The sequence below is a fragment of the Hyla sarda genome, chromosome 11 (genome assembly GCF_029499605.1).
Source record: "Hyla sarda isolate aHylSar1 chromosome 11, aHylSar1.hap1, whole genome shotgun sequence".
In the NCBI taxonomy this organism is placed as follows: Eukaryota; Metazoa; Chordata; class Amphibia; order Anura; family Hylidae; genus Hyla; species Hyla sarda.
Window position 1 is genome coordinate 90,270,785 of NC_079199.1, and position 19,782 is coordinate 90,290,566.

The following is a 19,782-nucleotide window of genomic DNA, read 5'->3' on the forward strand; positions in this document are numbered from 1 at the left end:
GGATAAGATGTCAGATCGCCACGGTCCCGCTGCTGCGGACCCCGGGGATCGCCGCTGCGGCACCCCGCCATCATTACTGCACAGAGCGAGTTCGCTCTGTGCGTAATGACGGGCAATACAGGGGTCGAAGCAGCGTGACGTCATGGCTCCGCCCCTCATGACATCACGGCCTGTCCCCTTAATGCAAGTCTATGGCAGGGGGCGTGACCGCCACGCCCCCTCCCATAGACTTGTATTGACGGGGGCGGGCAGTGACGTCACGAGGGGCAGAGCCGTGAAGTAACGATGCTCCAGACCCTGTATTTCGATCTCGCTCTGCGCAGTAATGATAGCGGGGTGCTGCAGTGGCGATCCCCGGGGTCCCCAGCAGCGGGACCGCGGCGATCTAACATCTTATCCCCTATCCTTTGGATAGGGGATAAGATGTCTAGGGGCAGAGTACCCCTTTAACCCTCTTGTTCCATGATCTGTTCCCTGACCTCTGTACTGTGTTTTTTTTTTCTTGTTTTTTTTACTCCAGTACGCCATGCACCTTAGTAGTGTAGGGACTGGCATCATGGTTAGGGCCTATTAAGGAGGCATGCACCCCAAAAGACAGGGACAGAGAGTTCTAGTCAGTTCAGGGCTACACTATTCCCTGCCTGACGTGACAATAACTTTAGCACCATAAGGCCCACAAGGCACCCTTTCCATCCACTGGCTGCCCACCTGGGCGGGTGTGACATGGTGCTCAACACACCATGGAAATCATTAGGCCAATCTCTTTCATTCATTAAAGGGGTACTCTGGTGGAAAATATTTATATTTATATTTTATATATATAAAACTCAATGTGTGTGTGTGTGTGTATGTGTGATAGGAGGACGGGATAGGAGGTCAGGATAGGTGGTCGGGATATGGGGTTGGGATATGACAACAATACATAAGGACGGGATATGAAGTCAAAAGCTTCCTCTGTTGATTTTCCTCCACAACAAGGATTAGGAAGAATAAAACGGGCAACGCCGGGTACTCAGCTAGTATATATATATATATATATATATATATATATATATATATCAACTGGTGCCAGAAAGTTATACAGATTTGCAAATTACTTCTATTAAAAAATCTTAGTCCTTCCAGTACTTATCAGCTGCTATATACTACAGAGGAAGTTGAGTTGTTCTTTTCTGTCTGACCACAGTGCTCTCTGCTGACACCTCTGTCCATGTCATGAACTGTCCAGAGCAGGATAGGTTTACTATAGGGATTTGCTCTCGTCTGGACAGTTCCTGACATGGACAGAGGTGTCAGCAGAGAGCACTGTGGTCAGACAGAAAAGAAATTCAAAAAGAAAAGAACTTCCTCTGTAGCATACAGCAGCTGATAAGTACTAGAAGGGATAACATGTTTTAATAGAAGTAATTTACAAATCTATTTAACTTTCTGGCACCAGTTGTTTTCCCCCAAAAAAAATTTCCACCGGAGAACCACTTTAAGGATTTTTCTTCCAAAAACAGTGCCAACCTTATACACAGGATGTGTGTGGTACTGCAGCTCAGCCTTATTCACTTCAAAGTAGCTGAGCTGACACAACTTGTGTGGACAGATGTGTTGTTTTTAAAAGAAACCAGCCATTATTATTTTTTTTTTAATCCAGGTATGCCACCCTATCTATTGGGCAACTATGCAGCAGCAAATATTACAATACAATATGGCCACCCTTGGCTGTATGTGTTGTACATTTCATAACATCACATGTGACGGAAAAAAAAGGAAAAAATAAAATAAACAAAAAATAAAATAGGCATTTGCACATGGACCACTTGAATGGTAAATAAGCCCCCATGGTGAAGCCATTCATTCCTTAGTATGGTCTTATTCTGCTCATTTGGAACGCGGGTCTGCTTTGAGCGGTGCACATAATAGATTTGAACATGAGTCTCGGAGGTCCCATTTGGACTGACTAAATGTCCTTTTATTCAAGCAGCAATTGGTTTTGGCAGCTGGCTTTGATAAAGGGACTGTGTTTATATATAATTCACGAAACTAAGTCCATTTGGTAAAAAAATGTATACAACAAGCGAAGTGTAAAGTAAGCAGAGAAATTTCCTTTACAGGCATCACATATCTCCAGTCTCCATCCACAGATTCATCATTACAAACCCAATTTGTTCTAGACACTGGGCCCCAGCTGGTCCATGCCATATCCTCTTCAGGTAGTAGCCTTATATACTATAGATCGGCTTCCAATAAGGCTAACATTTAGGCTAAAAGGATGTAGAAAATGCTAAAAAAAAAAAAATCACTTTAAAGCTTTGTTTGATATAAAAGAAAAAATTATCATTAAAGATGAGCTGTCACCTTCCTATTGCCCTACAAACTGCCCCTAGTACCTTATAGAGGACTTCATCCATTTTTGCATTTTCATTTTTTCCTCATCACCTTCTAAAAATCATAGCGCTTTCAATTTTGCACATATAATTCCATATGATGGCTTATTTTTTGCGCCACCAATTCTACTTTGCAGTGACGTTAGTCATTTTACCCAAAAATCTACAACAAAATAGAAAGAAAAAATCATTGTGTGACAAAATTGAAGAAAAAATCCCATTTTGTAAATTTTGGTGGCTTCCGTTTCTACGGAGTACAAATGACAATGACAATGACAACGCGGTAAAAATGACACCTTCTCTTTATTCTATAGGTCCATAAGATTAAAATGATCCCCTACTTATATAGGTTTGATTTTGTCGTACTTCTGGAAAAAATCATAACTACATGCAGGAAAATGTATACGTTTAAAATTGTCATCTTCTGACCCCTATAACTTTTTAATTTTTTCACGTACGGGCCGGTGTGAGGGCTAATTTTTTGCGCCGTGATCTGGAGTTTTTATTGGTACAATTTTTGCATTGATCGGACTTTTTGATCGCTTTTTATTCATTTTTTCATGATATAAAAAGTGACCAAAAATACTATTTTGGACTTTGCAATTTTTTTGCGCGTACACCATTGACCGTGTGGTTTAATTAACAATATCTTTTTATAATTCAGACATTTCCGCATGCGGCGATACCACATATGTTTATTTTTTTTTACACTGTTTGTTTTTTTTAAATGGGAAAAGGGGGGTGATTCAAACTTTTATTAGGGAAGTGGTTGAATGATCTTTATTAACTTTTTTTTCACTTTTTTTTTGCAATGCTCCAATAGGGGGCTATAACACTGCACACACTGACATTTTACATTGATCTATGGTTTCTCATAGGAAACCATTGATCAATGATTCTGCCGCTTGACTGCTCATGCCTGGATCTCAGGCACTGACCAGTCATTTGGCGATTGGACAGCGAGGAGGCAGGGAGCCTCCTGCTGTGTCACAGCTGTTTGGTTCATTGTTAGGTGGCACAGATTATTAAGCACATGGTGACACAGGTGATTGTGACATAGTGGCAAAGTTCATTGGGTCATGATGGCACAAATCATTTGGGGATAGTGGTGCAGTTCATTGTTGCATAGTTGAACAAATCGTTTGGGCATGGTGGCACAGATCATTACTGGACAGTAATACAGTTTATTAGAAAGATGGTGGCACAGTTCATTGGGGGCATGGTGGCACCGATCATTAGAGGCATGTGGCACAAATCATTAGGTGCATGTGGTACAGATCATTAGGGCCAAATTAGCACAGATTCTTAGGACATGCAGTTCATTAGAGGCATGATGGAACAGATCATTGGGGCATGGTGGAACAGTTCATTGGGTTATGATGGCACAGATCATTGGGGCATAGTAGCACAGTTCATTGTTGCATAGTGGTACAGATCATTTGGGCATGGTGGCACAGATCATTACAGGACAGTGGTACAGATCATTAGAAAGATGGTAGCACAGTTCATTAGGGCATGGTAGCACAGTTTATTAGGGCATGGTGGCACAGATCATTACTGGACAGTGGTACAGATAATTAGGGGCATTAAGGCCCAAACTGAACTTTTACTCCAGGGCCTATGGGCTCTTAGGTACGCCCCTGCCTGCTGCTATTTATTTCCTTTCCTTAGCACATTAGAAAGCCAGAGCATCAGTAACCCCTTGTTCCCCCACACACCATTTACAGTAGTGTACTGTGTAAATCATCTCCCTACAGACTGCCAGCTTGTCTGGTGCTTAGGGTAACCCTTTCCTTATTGTCCTGATGTTTCTTTCATGGCTGCTCACGTAGAACCTTGCAAAAACCCATGATGCTCTAGGTCCTACAATATGGGTGACCTGAAGCATAGGGCCCCCAAAATCAAAAAGTTATGTAATATTTATAAATGTTATCGATATAAAAATATTACATAAAAATACTGCTTTAAGTTGGGGGTCATGGGAAGACAAGAGCCTTCTGGATATGATCATAAGTCAAGACCTCTATAACGTTCCTTCATTCCATTTTCTTACTGACTTTATTTCTCTGTAAGCACAATGCAATATACCATTTACATCTTCAGCCTCCTTGAATTCTGCATCTTAACCAGCAATTCTATAGCACCCTGTCTAATCTTATTCTACAAGCGTAACCCATACAGTATGTCAGTAACTGTGCCAAAATCCCCCCCACTCACACACATCATTTCTGCTGGGCTTTCATTCATATGCGGTGTATGCAGAGTGTGCCAGACTCAGCCACAGCTTTCATTCATCAGAAGAATAAAAGATCAATATGGGCAGTGACAATGCCAGTTTATTTTTATTCAAAAAAAAGACTCTTAAATGTTCTTTTCGGTTAGATAATGGGAGCAGCATGGGCAGATTCCTCCGATATAGGCTGCCAAGTTTAACAACAAAATAATGCAGTAAAGGTGTCATAAAACACATTGAGGTTTTAAAATACGCTTCAAATGGGATAGATATGGTTCCTGTAAGGCTGTGTTCACATGTACCATATATGCTTTGGATTTTATGCTACAGATTTGATATATTTTTTTAACTGTGGTACCGACGAGGAGGATAGGTGGAGTAGTCCAGGCCAGCTGAGGGTAATAGTCCCTCTGGGAAAGTGTATGGTAGTGTGTGTAGTAGAGTGGTCCTGCTAAGCTGTTAGGCCCCCTGTGAACCCATGCAATGCAAATTTTGTAATAGGGGTCATGCATAAATCTTTACCCTGAGGTATAGGTCCTTTTTAAGAAACTTTGGAAATAGAAATGCTGACTAAACATTTTTAGGGACTTGGTTGCTAATAGTGATGCAATGGCACTTTCCAGTTAGTTTAACCTCTGCTTTTGAGGGTCTACACGGATCGAGTCACTGTGGTGCAAATACTTAAAGGGGTACTCCACTGGCCCAGCATTCGGAACATTTTGTTCTGAACTCTGAGTGCGGGCGCCGGGGCTCATGAAGTCATGGCCAGGCCCCCTTGTGATGTTACACCCCCTAAATGCAAGGCTATGGGAGGGGGGGTGGCAGCTACCACACCCTCTCATAGCCTTGCATTGAGAGGGCGTGGTATGACATCACGACAGGGCGTGGCATGATGAGGGGGCGTGTCACGAGCCCCGGCGCCCGCACTCCGCATTCGGATCAAAATGTTCCAAAGGCTGAGGTAGTGGAGTACCCCTTTAAAGACTTTCCTAAAGATTTGCATGGCATATACTGGAGATGGTTTGTGAGTTGTGTGTGGTGGCAGCCACGCAGCATTAACTGGAAGCCCTCAAAGAGATTAGTGCAAGCAGATGCGTCCTTGCTCAGCTTGTTCTCCCCTTCTGACTAGTCGATTATCCCTCTTCAAACCGGGAACAGGATACTAGAAGATGGATGACTTCTCAGCATGGACTGAAAAAATCTCCTAGAACTCGACATGGTGCCGTGATCACCGTGATGCCAACCCAGATCTCAGCCTCAGATCACAAGATTCCAGCAACCGGAAATGTACTTGGTTCTATAATGCAGAAAATGCTTAGTTATCTTACGTACAGCGAACTTGAGCTGGAACAGGTTGTTACCTAGGCCTGAAATTTCCTAACAGGGGGATAGCAAATCTACCTAGGAGGCATATGGTTAGGAGACGTCCTCAAACTATTCTTACTAGAGCCAAACTCAACTGGTTTAGGTCCAGCCCTCTGGGGAGAGAGTGTTAGACTTTCTAGGAATTTTTACATATATAAACGGACTGAGGAGAGTCTTGTAACCAATGATCCACTCATCTTGTACAAAAGTAATCAATAGTGCAAATATTAACCCTTAGACATCCATACTACTTCAGTATAGTTTACTTTAACGTTTTGCAGTAGACTGATATCTATAGTGATTGGGGAGGTTTGTGAATAAAGAAAGGGTATTGAATAAGCTCATGGATCTGGTCTTCCACAGTGCCACAACCACTGTAGGACAGGACGCTGAGCTCAGCCTTCAGTCTTAGTGCTAGGTGATGTATTTAAAAAAGGCATTTACAAAGATAAAGTGCTTGGGACTTTAGTAATCTCTCTGCTCTATTATATTTATGGTAAAAAATTTTGGTGGACTGTGTACCTGGTAACTCCTTGCCTGCGGATTTAGTCTATATGCGCTCTACTGGCTTCTGGCCATGTGGCTATGGACTTTTTCTTTTACCTGTGACCTGGTTGACGCCTTGCCTACTGGTTGTGACTATATGTGTGCTCTCCTAGTATGTGACCTGGCTGTCATTCAATCTGCTAGGCCTCAGGAGATTATCATGCATATTCTCATTTTCCTGGCTGCCTGCTAATAATCCAGCTCCTTCCCTGCTGGGTCATGGCTATTTAACTGCAACATTTCAGACTACCTCTGCCCCACAGCCTCTGATCTCCAAGCAGGTTTGTATAGTTTTTGTGATTCTGTGTATGACCCTGGCCTTCCTGATATCCAGTCTTGTCCGTAATCCTGGTTCTGACTTTTGACCATTCTGCTTTCCTGTATCCTATTCCTGAGTACTCATTCTGGATCCTGATCAATGGCCATGCTTTTCACTAAGTCTCTGAATTCAGCTACTGTTTGTTTTATATATATATATATATATATATATATATATATTTATATATTTTTAGGTAAAAAAAAAAAAAATATATATATATATATATATATTTTTTTTTATTTATTTATTATTATTAGCAATGTATTTATTTTTTTAAATAAAAGTGTGATTTGAACTGCAATTTTGTCTCCATCTGGCTTTGTGGTTCCTGACTACTAGTGGTTTAATATAATTTTATGCTTTAAACATTGATATTGTCTAACAAGGGGGCACAATAGTACACTTTCAGGGTACGTTTACACATGCGCAGATTTGGTGCACAGGATTTTCTGCTACAGATTTCAATGTTATCTAAATGACTGAGCACAGCTTCTAATCGGCAGTTACAAATCCTGCGCATCAAATCTGCGCAGGATCCTGTATGTGTGAATGTACCCTTAAGACTATATAGACAAATCTGAATTTATTCTATGCATTTAGATGGAAGGATTTTATAAAAACACGAACTACCCCTTCCCACCACAACTTTCATCACAGACTGAATTTTACCAGGACAGACATAATTAAAACACTAGGAAAACTTCTCCATGGTGATGACAGAAACAATATGTCTGACATCGCAACCTGTTTTATGCGGTAAAACATAACCTCCGTTCACATCACAACTATAATGTCTAAACATTGGTTGATCTGCTAAAGGAAACCTGTAAAAATAAACACATTTGTCAAAAAAAAAAAGTATTTGAATATAAAAGTCAGATTTCACATGATACGAAAATAAACCACAAAGCGCTCCGTAGAGTAATAACGGTTCGGTCCCGCATGAATACACAAAGGTTTAATATTAGAAAGGGGTTTCCCTTACATAGCGTATCGCGTCATTTTATGCAGAAACACGAAAATAATCCCAAACATTTAAAATTAGTTATAATAGATATCATTCCATCAGATACTAGGGATCGATTCCGTAAACTTATTAATAAAGAGTCCTACTGGATATTCAATTTAAAATGTCTGTATCCGGACGGGCTCAACGAGACAATAAAGAATACAGTAGAAACCTATACTGTTTGATCCCTATTGGTTGTCCGTTGGCAGGTTTTATTTAACCATTTATCTATTTATATATTTTTTCTATTTTTATTTATTGTATTCTGATTATTTTCATTGATACTTGTATATTCTTTCGTATATCTTATATTTCTATTAATATTTGGTATTTTTTATTTACTTACTCGTGTTGTTTTGATTTGGCCTCTTCTCGTTTTGTGACCTCCGAAATGCTTCCGCCCTGTCAGCTGACCGGCGAACCTCGAGAGAGTGATACATCACTTCCGCCCGGTCAGCTGATCCTGCGGCTTCGGAGCAGTATGTAAGTCAATTTACTCATTAAGCTTGTTATCTTTTTCCTTATATATATATGCACTTTGGTCATTCTATTGTTATGAACCTGAGGAAGACGCCGGTTCTGGCGTTGAAACGCGTTGTTCTACAATAAATTTTAATATCCATTATTCCCTACTGCCTGAGTTCCCTTGTGGCTAGTGCCGCCATTCACCTATTGCGCCTGTTGGAATCCCTGTTGTGGTTGGAGGTTGGAGTATTGCTAGATTTCACATGATAATATTATTAAAAAAAAAAAAAGGTTTGCGCTTGAGTAGCTCTGGCATTTCGGGACCATTGTCATGTTGCATATCTCCGCTCTATTTTCAGTAATCCTCTTCTGTACACAGAGATTTGACAGCCTTAGATTCGGCAAAGATAAACAATATCAGGCTCGTGTTAGCTGAGAATTATATCCATATAAAAATCTCCGTAACAAAATTGTTATGTGGTAAAGGCCATTAATATTGTTGAGAAATGAGCGATTGTACTCCGGATTTGTGATTACATAAAGGTGCAGTTCTATTAGTATAAAGGAGAAGCACAATCACTTCTAAATTAGGAAGGTGATAAATTTGTCGGAATCTCAGAATTCTGTTTATGCTAATGTCGTATTTTAGAATACAGCTGTAATTTCTATGCTGCTATTATGCAGAATGGCTTTGAAAAGCTCTGCGATTCAGGAGAGGCTTAAAAAAAGGAAGTCAAGGACAAAAAGTTTCTCGAAATCGTGCTCCTATTACCATGCGTCACTGGCTTGTGCCAAAAACACTCCACAATGTGCAAGCATCAGGCACAACTTGGTACGTACACCCCCCAATTATCCAAAAGAAACTGTCAGTTTTGTCATTGTTCTCCGGAACGATGACCTTTGTCAACCATTGTGTCAACTCCCAGCAGCATATTGTTTGTCATGAACCAGTGGCAAGTTTCGTCACCAGGAAAGAGTACTAAGGTTACATACAAAAACTCAATTACTGAGCCAGGTTACCACTGGTGTCATGAGTTCAATACTCACCAGGTCAATGTTGTCAAGAGGTTAACATGTTCTTTTGGTGCACTGGCTTCAATCAACACAACAACATTTTTTAGGTAGACCCTTAAAGGGGTACCCCGCCCCTAGACATCTTATCCCCTAACCAAAGGATAGGGGATAAGATGTCTGATCACGGGGGTCCCGCTGCTGGGGACCCCCACGATCTCCCTGCGGCACCTGGCGTTCGTTTAGAGAGTTGGGTGCAGCTACGGAGGCTCGTGAGGTCAAGGCCACTCTCCCTCAATGCAAGTCTATGGGAGGGGGCGTGACTGCCGTCACGCTCACTCCCATAGACTTGCATTGAGGGGGCGTGGCTGTGACATCACGATGTGGGGCATGACGGTGACGTCACGAGCCTCCGGAACTGCACCCGATGCTCTAAACGAACACTGGTTGCAGCAGGGAGACCGGGGGGTGGGGGCGGGGTCCCCAGCATAGGGAGCCCAACAATCAGACATCTTATCCCCTATCCTTTGGTTAGGGGATAAGATGTCTAGGGGTGGGGTACCCATTTAAGGGTCTACCTTAAAATGTTTGTTGTATTGATTGAAGCCAGTGCACCAAAAGAACATGTTAAAGGGGTATTCCAGGAAAAAAAATTTTATTTGACTATGCTACAGGGGCTGTAAAGTTAGTGTAGTTCATAATATAGTGTCTGCACCTGCTGTTTGTGACGGTTTTCTCACAATTCTTCTGTGATTTTCACTCCAATATTTATTTTTATCAGCATACAAAATGACTGTTGTCTCAGATATTTCCCAGCTTGTGGCCGAGACTGGACTCACTAGTCAGCTGATGACAGGAAGCCTGTCTGTTTTAATGGGTGGAGGGATCAGTCTGCAACTAATGCAACAGCTGTAGGCACCCTGATTGAAAACCACACTGATTTGAATGGATGCCGCTCATTTATGTTTCAATGGGTGGGTTGGCTGATGTGTGGGAGGGAGGAAGATGGAATTATGGGATTTGTAGTCAAAAAAGAAAATTCAGACAGGAAATACTAGTTCACAAACAGCTAGCCACAGTGTTATGGCAATCTCACAACATAGCCATTTAGCCCCAAGACAAGTGCAGATCTTTCCTAAGCATGTCCATTACTGCCTGCCAGGTACATACTAAAATCACCATATGGTGGAGAACCCTTTAACCTCTTGACAATGACCTGGTGAGGATAGGGGATAAGATGTCTAGGGGGGGAGTACCCCTTTAAGGTCCCCATAAACTTTAGTCAAAAGGTAGCCAAACCTGTCATGTCCCCTCCCATAGACTTGCATTGAGGGGGCATGGCTGTGACAGCACGAGCGGGGGTGACCATGACGTCACGAGCCTCCACCCCAAGCCTACATCGCCAGTCATGCGGCACAGAGTGAAGTTCGCTTCGTGCTGAGATAGCGGGGGTCCCGCCGCTGAGATAGGGGATAAGATGTCTAGGGGAGGAGTACCCCTTTAATTTAAATCTCTGTTGCAACTGGAAATATATTAAAGATGATCTCTTGCAAAAACAGAGCTACTTACCTTGCCCTATCTCTAGTAGTGCTATTTGCTGCCCTTTCCCAAGTTATCATCCCTTTGACAATGTTGGCCAGACGCATAATGCTGCCATTGTGGCAAGTGGTGCTCAGAGATGACATCACACCTGATACCTATTAAAAATCTTCCTAGTAGTCCTTAATCTTCCTAGTAGTCCTTAATCTTCCTAGAAGTAAGTCCTTAATGTATATCCTTTTCTCAGATGTTTCTGGCTATGACAATTTTCTCCATCCATAGTTCCTCCATCTGCACTTTTTTCAGGTTCTGATAGGTCAGCCGACTTCTGATCACAAACCTATTTGCTACCTCTTTGGCCATGTCTCCTATATAATCCTTGATACCACTGAGATTTGACATTTTGCTTTGTCCTCATGCATTGACATAACTTTCATCTCCTATCATGAAGTTACCACCAACCGTTGGCTATCCATATACAAAGAAAACCAGCTCTCACCCTTTATGTCATATTCATCTCCTTGGATGAACAGGAGCAGTGGCCTTCAGATGTACGCCCTGAGCCCGGTCCCGGTGTTTAAAATGTGGTCACACCGTGACCCCGCATCACACCGGGTCAGTCCCGGCCGGGACCCTGGGCTGACAGCGCGCGGCACCGATCGTTGTGCCACGCGCTATTAACCCTTCAGACGCGGCGATCAAAGTTGACTGCCGCGTCTGAAATTGAAAGTAAATGCTTCCCGGCAGCTCAGTCAGGCTGATCGGGACATCGCGATAAAATCGCGATGTCCCGATCAGCTAGGATGCCCCCTTACCTGTCTCCGCCGCGTACGATCTGGGTTTGATTGCTCCAAGCCTGAGCTACAGGCTTGAGCAATCGAGCCCCTATCTCGCTGATCCATGCAAAGCTATGGCTTTGCAGGGATCAGCATAAGAGATCAGTGTGTACAGTGTTATAGGTCCCTATGGGAGCTATAGCACTGCAAAAAAAAGTGAAAAAAAAAGTTTGAATCACCCCCCTTTTCCCATAAAAAAAAATAAACTGTGTAAATAAAAATAAACATATGTGGTATCGCCGCATGCGGAAATGTCTGACCTATAAAAATATATCATTAATTTAATCGCACGGTCCATTGCGTACGCGCAAAACAATTCCAAAATCCAAAATAGCGTATTTTTATTCACTTTTTATATTTTGAAAAAATGAATAAAAAGCGATCAAAAAGTTCGATCAATACAAAAATTGTACCAATAAAAACATCAGAACACGGTGCAAAAAATGAGTCCTCATACCGGCCCGTAACCAGAAAAATAAAAATGTTATAGGGGTTAGAAGATGAGAATTTTTAACATAAAAATTTTTCTGCATGTAGTTATGATTTTTTTCCGAAGTAGGACAATAAGCAACCTATATAAGTAGGGGATCATTTTAACCGTATGGACCTACAGAATAAAGATAAGGTGTTATTTTTACTGAACAATGCACTGCGTAGAAACGGAAGCCCCCAAAGTTACAAAATTACATTTTTTTCTTCAATTTTGTCGCACAATAATTTTTTTTTTCCATTTCGCTGTGGATTTTTGGGTAAAATGGCTAATGTCACTGCAAAGTAGAATTGGTGGCGCAAAATATAAGAAATCATATGGAATTTTATATGCAAAATTGAAAGCGTTATGATTTTTAGAAGGTGATGAGGAAAAAATGAAAATGCAAAAACGGAAAAAACCCTGCGTCCTTAAGGAGTTAAGGTCATTACCAAAACCTGTCAGTTCTAAAGCATGCTTGACCATGCCATGTGGATATGTTTTTTAAATGTGTTTCATTAGGAACAGATGTTTTATTGGATTACCCTGCTGGATTTTTAACTGATTTTCTACTGAAAACCTGTTGGCAAGTATTAGATCCCAGTTGATGCTACATACCATACATCATCTTCCTATCCGACCATGTGGTGGAATATTTTTAACATTGAAGATATAAAATCCATAGTTCATGCAACATACTGGCCCTGATTTACTAAGAGTGTTGTGTAGTTTTCTTTGTGGGTTTTAATTCCCTACAATTTTTATTCCACGGTATTTACTAAGGATTCCGTACATTTTCCACTTTCCCTACATTTGCCTTTTTTTTACACATGCTCTGATCTGTCTGGTTTTCCTTAGCTGACCACACCCCTTTTTTGAGTTTTCTCAGTAAAATGGAGAGTTAGTCTGTTTTTTTGTTTTCAATTCTGGCGCAAATTCTGGTGCAAATTCTCCCGCAGACAGAATTTCTGGCGCAATGCTCCAGAGTCTGGTGCACAACCCCACAAAACATGTTGGGCTTGCAATAGTAAATGAGGGCCACTATCTTTGATAGGTTCTACTTGCAATACCATGCCCATCCAGATGGTGTGCTGTTCAGTTAAAGCACATGAATAAACAACGATGGGCAACATGTCTCATACAATACTGCAATAGTCACCTAGTAGTTGGAATATAGACTGGAGAAAAATAATTGCAGTTCCAACAGATGACTACATTTTTCTTCTTCCTTCTGATCCATACTTTTCTGTTCCCCTCTATTTTTGCTGGGAAGGAAGTGATACTTAACACCTTGTTATCTGAACATTGAGTGATGATTTGGAAAACTATGGGTTGGTAAGACACTATTGCCTCACCCTTGGGTTATGTCGTTTGCTTCCCCCCCCCCTCCGGAAAACATTTTAGCACACCGACTGTTCGTTCTGCAGCCTGCGGTTGGTCTTGTATTCTCTTCCTGAGAAGTGTAGCCGGTCGTACCTAAAAGGATTTCCTATTGATCGGAAAGTGAGGTTTTCAGCGGGGCTCCAAGTGCCTTAAAAACTGAGTGAACCGATAAGGTGCAGGAAAAAAAATTTAACATTTCTTGCCACCTTCCAAGAAAGCTTTACATCTGTATACCAGAGATACTTGTAATTCTTTCATATAACGTAATAGCCATGAAAAATAGCTGAAAAAAATATTTTATATAAAGGCACAAAAAGAAAAAGCATAATATGCCGTCAGTAATTCAATCAGATGGAGGGTTATTTCCTAGTAAAGTGAAGGATGTGAGATATACTGAGTGATTTTACAGTTTGTGAAGAACTTAAAAGAGATCTGCAGCAGTATTTAACCTATCCCCATCTGCAGGATATGGATAAGTGTTTGATCGCAGGGGTCCGGCCGCTGGGACCCCCCACCATCTCCCATACAGACCCAGAATTGCCACGGCTCTGTGTGGCTAATGCTTGTGTTGTCGACCTTACTGAGGTCAACAGGCACTCCCCATCTATTTAGCGAGAATGCACAAACGCTGCATCTCTGCCTCTCCCATAGAGATACATGGAGGGGGTGTTTTGACTGCGGCGTCATGCTGCAGCCAACACGCCTCCTGCCCGGGGAGAGCCGTGACAGAGCCAGGGCCCCATACAGTTGATTGCAGGGGGTCCCAGCATTCAGATTCCCACGATTCAACACTTATTACCTATCCTGCAGATAGGGGATGAGTTATATACTGCTGCAGATCTCCTTTAACCCCTTAACTCCTTAAGGACACAGCCCATTTTGACCTTAAAGGAGTAGTCCAGTCCTGAAAAATGTATCCCCTATCCTAAGGATAGGGGATACGTTTCAGATCATGGGGGGTCCGACCACTGAGGCCCCCCACGATCTCCTGTATGGGGCTTGTTTGCCACCGTACGAAGCGGCGTCTGACACACCCCCTCAATACAACTCTATGCCATATCGCTGTATTGAGGGGGGGTGTCGGCTACCACTTCGTGCGATGGTCAACACGCCCCGTACAGAAGATCGCAGGGGGCCCCAGCAGTCGGACCCCCGCAATCTGAAATTTATCCCCTATCCTTAGGATAGGGAATAGGTTTTTCAGGACTGGACTACTCCTTTAAGGACACAGACAATTTTATTTTTGCTTTTTCGTTTTTACTCCTCACCTAATGACATCACTTATTTTACCCTAAAATGTATGGTAAACCCCAAAAATTATTTTTGTGTAAGGAAATTTAAACGAAAATCATAACTTAGCAAATTTGGGGGTTTTGTATTCATGCTGTATACTTTACAGTTTTCTTTATTCTCTGGGTCAATACAATTAAAATGATACCCATGCATACATTTCTATTATTGTACTGCTTTTAAAAAATATCAAACCTTTTTTTACAAAATCAGTACTTTTACAATTTCCCTGTTTTGACCACCTCTAACTTTCTTATTTTTCTGGATGTGTGAGGGCTCATTTTTTGCGCCGTGATCTTTAGTTTGTTTTAGTAACACGTTTGTGCATATCTGACTTTTTGATAGCTTTTTCTTAAATTAATTTTTTATTGATTTTTTTGATGTGACAAAAAAGCTGAAATTTTGGATTTTCTTTTCTTTTATGTTTATGCCGTTTGCCGTAGGGGATCATTAACAGTATATTTTTGTAGTTTGGACATTTACACATGCGCCAATACCAAATATGTTTATTATTTATCACTTTTTTACGCTTTTGTGTAAAGGGGTGATTTAAAATGTATTGGGGGAAGAGGAGATCCCCCCTCGAAACACGTCATCTGTTCTTTTTATTATTTTTATACCAATAAACTAAAGTTTTATTTAACCAAAGGTAGAGTTGGCCTTTTCTCTTCGTCTAATGACCTTGTGAGCACTGCCTGGATTCCTCCCTTCTTGATGACAGCCACAGGACAAGTATCCACTTGGTTCCTCCGACCCTCCGGCTCGGCAGCTACCTGGACATCAGTGAGTACCCCTTTTGGGGTGACATGCACTTATATTAATTTCTTTTGGTGAGTGTCCACCTATAAGACCTATGGGTTTTCCCCACTATACACTCTTCCTAATATAAAGGGTAATACGCAAGGCGCCTTTTTTTGGTCTTTTTCTTTTTCCTTTTCTATAATCTTCATTTTTGCATTTTTGTTTTTTCCTCCTCGCCTTCTACGAGCCATAACACTTTTATTTTTCCACCTACAAACCCATACAAGGGCTTGTTTATTTTTTGTGAAAACAGTTGTACTTAAATGTTTGGGACAACCCAAAAAATATTATTTATGGTGGGAAATTAGAAAACAAAACGCAATTTTGTAACTTTTGGACTTTTTTATTTTTTTATCCAATTGCCAAACTTTTTTTTTATCAATCAAACTTTTTTTTTAATCAATTGCCCTATACTGACCCCTATAACTTTCTTATTTTTCCATATATGGGGCTGCATGGAAGCTCATTTTTTTGCATCGTGATCTGTAGTTTTAATTGGTATCATTTTTGTGTATATTTGACTTTTTAATCACTTTTAGTTCCTATTTATCTGGAATGTGATGTGACCAAAAATCTGCAATTTTGAACTTTACATTTACGTAATTTATCATTCTAGTTTGGACATTTGGAAAAGTGGGGAATTTTTTATTTTATTTGGGAAGGGGCTTATTAAAAGAAATTTGTCATTAGTGTCACATGCACCAACGTGTTGGTACAGGGCATTTCATACCAGACCTGAAAGAGTCATAGACGGGGAGTACAACAGAACAGACACATTCTATGAGACAGCTGTGGCAGATGATTGTTTTGTCACCTTTATGTCCCTGCAGGATTTACAAATTGACTTTGATGTATCTGACAGATTTTGTTTTGGTCGCTGTTTCAACCTGTTTATTTTTTATATGAATAATAAATGTAATAATTCTTATTGAAGCCAATGATCTCTGACTTACTGACCTTCAATTTCACGGCTGTGTACGGAGGAAATGGTTTTATCCTAATGGTTCGCCCATTTTTCGTGTATATCTTAATTACAGACGCACTTCCTCCAACCTTTTAGTGAAAATACAAAAATAAAGATGTCATTGTGTTCCAGTTTTCCAAGAATACACCTTCCACAACAAACATATAAGTCAAGCCCAAAACAATGGCTAAAACTTGGGTTCAGGCTTCTGATCAATTAGTTTTCATGATACCACATCTACAGTGCACACATGAAAATCTATGTATATCCAAATCATATTGGTTAAGTCAAGTCTTCAAATCACCTTGTTGTTCTTACAGGCGCTTTAATGGAAAACTCTTTAGGGACACATTGCCTGAGAAATATTGGCTTATTTTCTTAAGATTTTTGGGATCTTAATCTGGGAGCTCAAGCTCCAGAGAGAAGCCTTGTACTCCTTTTTGGGAAATAAAATATCCTTTGCTTGGTCGTACTCAATGGCAGTCAACTAATCCTCTTCATTGAGTTTTTTCTCTTCTTTTTTTCTCCATTTGTCATCATTATTGAGGCCTGTAAAACTCAATCACGGACCGTGTTTAATCTAGTCGGTACTACTGGACACAGGAAACAGAGGGCCTGTGGGAACCATGTGACCTTGGGCATATCGGTAGGAAATGCTTAAGTAGGAGATGCAAAAGAGGTCCTGGTGCCCAAAAGCCATCTGCCACCTAAGAAGACACCAGAATAAAACATTTCACATGTTAGGTGGGGGCCTTATTCTAGTGAGGCTGGGTTCACATTGCTATTGTGCTCCGTCCCATTCCGGGTCCATTTGGCTCTTTTGATTTGCTTCGAACAGCCCCAAAACTGATACCACCGGCCCTTTCGGATCCCAACAACTTGAATCGGGTTCGTTGGAGGATGGAGTAAAAAAATAAATAAATATATAGAGCATGCACTATTTTTTTTCTCATTTAAACTTCCGCCATTCTGCTGGTCTGGACGACGGTTCCCCCTATACCGGAGCAGATAGCAATGTGAATGAACCCTAAGGTCTAGGTCACATGTGCTTTAGCTAGCTCCACTCATTGCTAGGCCTACATCCACACTGACCACATGTACCTTCAGTAGCTGTTCCTAATTCAGTTCAAGTTCAGGATATGCTTCCACATGATCTTAGCCTCTAAGAAGGAGAGTATTCTTCAGAAAGAAAGGATAAGTTGTACAAGCACCTTTCTTTCACTGATCCCTGACCTACAGTTGGGTTAGTTCCAGTCTCCATTCCAAGTCAGGGAGACTTTTCTTGATTCATTTCACAAATTACAACCAAAACAGAGAGTAAATCGGAGGCCTTTACATGGCACCTTAATGCAATAAACAAAGAAAAAGATGCAGACAAAAAACGCAACATGTGCTGTTACCCAAGGTTATGTTGGAAAAATGACCAGCAGTATTCTGCTCCGGGGCACAACACTGTAATGTGCCTTGAACATAATAAAGGTCTCTGGTGGGAAGCCACCAGCATCAACCCGCCCCTACAGGAAGCCACCAGCATCAACCCGCCCCTACAGGAAGCCACCAGCATCAACCCGCCCCTACAGGAAGCCACCAGCATCAACCCGCCCCTACAGGAAGCCACCAGCATCAACCCGCCCCTACAGGAAGCCACCAGCATCAACCCGCCCCTACAGGAAGCCACCAGCATCAACCCGCCCCTACAGGAAGCCACCAGCATCAACCCGCCCCTACAGGAAGCCACCAGCATCAACCCGCCCCTACAAGAAGCCACCAGCATCAACCCGCCCCCACAGGAAGCCACCAGCATCAACCCTCCCCTACAGGAAGCCACCAGCATCAACCCTCCCGTACAGGAAGTCACCAGCATCAACCCCTCCATGCGTGCTGAAGCGGTAGTAGAGCTGAAAAATTGGGCGATCCTTGTGCAGGAGCCAAAAAGGATGCTGGGGTGGCGCTTAGCGCCACCACAGCATCTTTTTTGGCTCCTGCACAAGGATCACCCAATTTAGCAACATATATGGCAGCTTGTATCACAGTGAATCAACCAGTGAAGTTTCAGTAATCTGGACTTTCAGAGAACTTTGAAGACCTGCACCTACAACTTATAAAAAGCCCTTTTTTTTTAAAGGGACAGTGACCAAATCTCATTCCTCCCAAACTGTACTATTTAAAACTGTATTTGAAGGAAATCTGCAGCGAAAAAAAAGTATCCCCTTTCCAGATGATAGTGAATAAGTGTTTGATTTTTGGGGACGATGTTCCGAACGCAAGGACTCCCTGCGATCTACTACATGGCGTCGGCTCTCCCGTGCAGGAGGCGTATCGGCCGCAGCATAACGTTGTGGCCGACATGCATCCTCCATGTATCCCTATGGGAGAGGCGGGGATGCAGCATTCATGCCTCCCCGCATCTCCCATAGAGCTGTATGGAGGGGGGGTGTCCCTCGAGCTCAGTGAGCGCGATGCTACATGCATTAGCCAGTGCACAGCGCACCAATGCCGTGGCCCCTTCCGGAAGATTGCAGGCAAAAACCACCAAAAAGTCGCAAAACGACACCAGCCCAGACTTAGCTTAGCTTTTTAGTGTATGTAAAGAGTGAAATTTCAGAAAATGCGTACCCCCACAAAATTCATCAAATACCCTACGACCATTTAATAAATTTGGCAGTCACGCAAAAAAAAAAAAACTAAAAATGAACTACATCACACATATCTTAGTAAATGCCCCCCTATATTTGGATGGATTTGCAAAAGGATCTCTGTAAAGTTCACAAGATTTTGGACGGATTGCTAGCGTTGGTCACGCAGGGCCACCATCTAGGTAGAACTGGCAGTACTGTCCTCAGGGGCCCGAGCCAGTTAAACATAAAAAGGGGCCCTGCCATTGGCTCTGACCCCTTTCTATTCACTGTCTGGGAGCCCAGTTGGTTTAGTATGGCGTCTCGAAATTAATAATGACGGTCCTAAGGTAACAGGGGTACTTGGGGTTGGCACCACTTAGCTACATGACATCAGTCACAATTATACCCAGCATAACCCTTATCCTATTCTGTATCATATCCTGAGAGTTAGACCCCTGGCAGCTGGTAGCATTATATTTATTCAAAAGAGAGTAATAAAATAGTGGCACCGATACCTGTATTTACAGCTCCGCGAGATACATAGTATGGACTAACCAGA

At 41.9% G+C, this 19,782-nt stretch overlaps 1 long non-coding RNA gene across 1 annotated transcript in view; it reads right to left on the minus strand.

Annotated features, from left to right (window-relative positions):
* Positions 1 to 5,668: 5,668 nt before the first annotated feature.
* The window catches only part of LOC130295915 (uncharacterized), a 29,621-nt gene continuing 15,507 nt past the window's right edge, over positions 5,669 to 19,782 (minus strand). Inside the window, exons 2-3 of the long non-coding RNA XR_008849045.1 lie at positions 16,599 to 16,694; positions 5,669 to 5,905 (exon numbers count right to left, since the gene is read on the minus strand). This is a non-coding gene — a long non-coding RNA (uncharacterized LOC130295915). The remainder of the gene's footprint in view (positions 5,906 to 16,598; positions 16,695 to 19,782) is intronic.